This window comes from Mus pahari, chromosome 18 (genome assembly GCF_900095145.1).
Source record: "Mus pahari chromosome 18, PAHARI_EIJ_v1.1, whole genome shotgun sequence".
Lineage (NCBI taxonomy): Eukaryota > Metazoa > Chordata > Mammalia > Rodentia > Muridae > Mus > Mus pahari.
In genome coordinates, this window is record NC_034607.1 from 25,125,773 (window position 1) to 25,130,788 (window position 5,016).

A 5,016-nucleotide genomic window follows, 5' to 3' on the forward strand; every position below is an offset into this window, starting at 1 on the left:
CTTTATAAAACAAAACAGAACATGTGAGGTCAAAACCATTACCAACATCGCTTTTCAAAATAGAATATCTGACGTGGTCCTATGTAAGCTATCTTCCTGTACATCCAGGATCCACATTATAGGGATTTTATCCTACAGGACTTCAAAAGTGAAAGAAAACAGGTTGGGAGGGGAGTTCATTGGTCAATAGCCTGTGAGTTGAAGTTACTAATTTTTGTACTACTCAAAGTGACATCATCAGACTACCCCACCCGGGGATCCATCCCATATACAACCACCAAACCCAGACACTATTGCATATGCCAGAAAGATTTTGCTGACAGGACCCTGACATAGCTCTCTCTTGTGAGGCTATGCCAGTGCCTGGCAAATACAGAAGTGGATGCTCACAGTCATCTATTGGATGGAACACAGGGCCCCTAATGAAGGAGCTAGAGAAAGTACCCAAGGAGCTAAAGGGGTCTGCAACCCTATAGGAGGAACAACAATATGAACTAACCAGTACCCCCCCCCCAAGAACTGTGTCTCCAGTTTCATATGTAGCAGAGGATGGCCTAGTCAGCCATCAATGGGAGGAGAGGCCCTTGGTCTTGCGAAGATCATATGCCCCAGTACGGGGGAATGCCAGGGCCAGGAAGCAGGAGTGGGTGGGTTGGAGAGCAGGGCAGGGGGAGGGTATAGGGGACTTTGGGGATAGCATATGAAATGTAAATGAAGAAAATATCAAATAAAAAATGACATCACATCTCCTTCTAGTACAGCTTCAAAAAAATGAAAATGAGTAAACATATTTTACAGATATGCGTCTCAAGGGTATTATGAAATTAGTAGATGGACCACTTGCTGAATACCCCTCAGCAAAGGCTATGTGGCGAACGATTCCTTTTTCTATATTCTACTATGGATGAAATAAAAGTGTCTCAGAGGAAATTAATAAAGAGTGAAATATAATAAAATTCACGTCACTTCTTTTATCTGTTCTTCATTTCTGGATAAGAATACATAGTATATGAGAGTGTGGGAATATGTAGTTCATGTGCATATAAAATGTAAAAACATGTTCATGTAGGTGTATGTGGTCATGTCTGGATGTGCTTATAGAGGTTAGAAGCGAACATATGGTGTCTTCTAATAACATTATTTACCTGCTAAGACAGTCTTCCCTTTGTACTCAGAGATCACTGCTTGGTTAAACTGGAGATTCAATGAATGGGTGAAACCAACCTCTCTCCCCAATGACTAAGGTTGCAAATATGCTAAATTACACCGGGATTTTTATTTAAAATGTCAGGGAAGTGAAGTCCAGTCCTCAAGCTTGTATGCAGTGTTCAAACCTATATAATCCCCATTCCTTTTTTTTTTTATTAAAATAAGGTTTTGATGTGGGAAGATGTCTAGATGGATTTTTGTAAAATATAGACATTCCAAGATTTCTTTATCCATCCTTTTTAAACTCTGTATTAATACTAATATATATTAATATTACTAATTAGTATTACTAATACTAATAATTAATCCAGTGACTGTGCCAAATGTGGGAGCCTCTTCAAAGTCAGATGCTGTGCAGGTATGAATTATTCTACGAGCAGCAACATGGAAAGACATACAGAATTATTCAATCTGAATTAGTCTTGTGGCAGCTGCATCAATCAGACTAAAATCCTCATGAAAGAAAAGACTTCAATAGGCAAATAATGATCTGGCTGAACTAAAATCTTCAGATGATGTTGATGTCATTGTTTACAGTACTGTCTGTGAGGCACAGCTGTTTGTCCCTCACCACAGTCTGAGGCACAATCAGCTTGCCGGAGCATTGCCAAATCTTATACAAATGTCTGCTGGTTAAAGCTCTAAGTTGCTCAAGAACAGGTGTGTTTGAGAAAAAAATAAAATGAAAGCTATAATTGTAAATAGATTTGTAAATTAAGAGTAATTTATATACTATACACTAGGTCTGCATATGTACACCTAAAACAGGGAGTTATGGTTATCAACATCTTGAAGATACATCACAATTGTGAACTCCATAGTGACATGTTTCTACAAAGTTTGAACATGTACAACAGCACATTTCTCTTGCCCTGATGGTTCATATTAAGTGATTCTGCTGGAATAGACAGAATTGTTAAATCTCTCCTTGTTAAAATATTTTACTTAGTTAAACTGTATTTTGGAGATACATAGAAGCTGTGGTACAAGTGAGGAACACTGACATTTATTCTTAACTAATATTTTTTTCTTCAAAACAAAACAAAACAAAACAAACCCCAAAACCCAAAAACAAGGATGCTTTTTTTTTTTTTTCAGGGAAATCCCACACACTTTTAGCAACGAAGGAAACATGAATTAAAGACATTTTATTGTATAACACTGGAGAGACACAAAGCACTAAAGGAAGGCATTTTCTAAGAATGCAGAATTTTTACTACTAAATGTGAGACAGATTCCAAGGTGGATAAAGAAATGTGTAGTTTAAATTGGGGGCCAAAATGGAAATAACTTGGGCCTTAAACCAGCCTACTAATGAGTAAACATTGGCACATTTATAATATGGAGCACAATATCCTGAGTAAGATGATATTTATGCTTCAAAATTCTAAATTTCAACAGTAACATTAAACATGTTAAAAGGGGGAAATAAAATAGTTTGATAACCTTTCTATTACAGAAATAATAGATATGTGATAGATAGATAGATGATAAATAGAGATACATACATAGATACATAGAAAGACAGATAGATAAATTGATAGAAAAACAGCATATATGGTAGGGGAGTTGATCCTCAGGCAACCTTCTTGGCCTGGGATTTCGCTTGTTGACAAGGATGACTTTGAACTTCTTACACTCTTACCTCTTACCTCTATAGTTTCTGGTAATGGGTATGCAGCCCCAGGCCCAACAGTCTCACTCAGCTTTGTCTTTGTCATACTCTGAATTGAACACAAAGCTCCCTGCATCCTGGATAAGCAGGTCACCAACTGTACTCTATTCCTAGCCCCACCATTTCTAAATTGATGAAAGATAAGCAAAATCATACAATGTGATCTATAAGGACTTAGCATACCTTTACCGTTTTGCTTTCTACAATTCCATCTCAACTGGTTAGTAAAGGGTGTATCTCCCAGCACTGATATTTTGTGAGTCAAAGTCCCTATCTATAGTTACAGCTCAACACCTTGTGTTGAGCTTCCTGTGAACCACGAATCTACTGACATAATTGTTTTCAGTTAAAGTATAGATAGAAGGCTATTTGCTTATAGCTAATAGGACCTTCGCAATTCTTTCCATAATAAAATAATGGTCAGTTGTCCCAATTTTCATTGATCTGACTTTCAGTATTCCAGTGATAGGAGCCAGAGCTCCCAGACTACAAGGCTAAAGTCTGGATTTATGCAAAGGCTGCTTGACACTCAGCCCAGTGTCCAGTAGCTGCAGAGCCAGCAGGTGAGACCAAAGGCTGTCAGGAGTCTATGTATGGTGTAAAAATAAATCTATGTGCTAAATAATGCTGGGGATATGAAACAGGTAAGAGAGAGAGAAGCCTGTAGACTCTAACCTGATTGTAAACTTCACATAGACGACATCATTACTGGTTCCTCATTTTGTTAACATTTTGACAGGTGTCTGGCTGCTTCCCACTAAACAAAAAATTAGTCGATCTATGGCAAAGCAAGAAAGTTCCCATATACATGCTAGAAGCTAAAGAACCAAGATCTCTAATAGAGAACCCAGAAAAAGCAATCAAAACCTTTCTTTTCTGTTATGCATGTACAGACAACCAAGCCATGGGCTCATACCTGACCCTCACACACTCTTGTATCTACTCATTCTCCAGCCTCTGCCTTTTAAATTCTGCTTGAAAACCTTTCTTTCTTATGCCAGCGAACCACCTTGTCTTCTTTGGGACCCATAACACCAATGCCCTGCAGGACTTGCAGAATGAACATGTCAATAGCAAACAAAGGGAGATGCGGATTCGGATGCTCAGAAAATAGTGGAGCTGTCATATTCCTGAATGGCTAAACCCGAAATCCCAGCTAGACCAATATAAGTCAATCACCTATCCCTGCAGGGGAAATCAAGTTACACAATTCAAGCTTTCTTTGAGTTTTTCCTGCAAAGTGAAGAAAAAGGCATTAGGCATCAGGTTAGCTCATTGACAAGTTCTCCATGGGAAAGTCCCTCCTCCTAAGACTCCACTCCTCTAGTCATTGCTTTGGCACTGTTCAAAAACCTGATTGATGTAAATACCCCTAATTTGGGAAAAAGAAAAAGAGAAGGGATAGGTAGTTAGGGATGTTGGGAAGCTAGGATGCATAGATAGAAAGGAGAGAATACCCAAGACACAACTCACAGACCACAGGAAGCTCAAGAAAAAGGAAGACCACAGTGTGGAAGCTTCAGTCCTTCTTAGATGGGGGAACAAAATACTCATGGGAGGAGATACAGAGACAAAATGTGGAGCAGAGACTGAAGGAAAGACCAACCAGAGACTGCCTCACCTGGGGATCCATCCCATATGCAGATACCAAACACAGACACTACTGCAGATGTCAACAAGTGCTTGCTGACAGGAGCCTGATATGTCTGTCTCCTGAGAGACTCTGCCAGAGCCTGACAAATACAGAGGTGGATGCTCACAGCCAATCATTGGACTGAGCATGGAGTCCCCCAGAGTTCCCAGGGACTAAACCACCAACCAAAGGGTACACATGGAGGGACCCGTGGCTCCAGCAGCACATGTCGCACAGGATAGTCTTGTGGGACATCAATGAGAGGAGATGCTCTTGATCCTCTGAAGGGTCGATTCCCCAGTATAGGGGAATGCCAGGACAGGGAGGAGGGAGTGGGTGGGTGCATTGGGAGCACCCTCATAGAAACAGAGGGAGTGGGGATGGGTTAGGGTGTTTCCAGAGGGGGAAACTGGGGAAAAGGGATAACATCTGAAATGTAAATAATTAAACTATCCAATAAAAGACAAAAAGGTTGAAGAAAATAGGAGAGAGAGAGAGA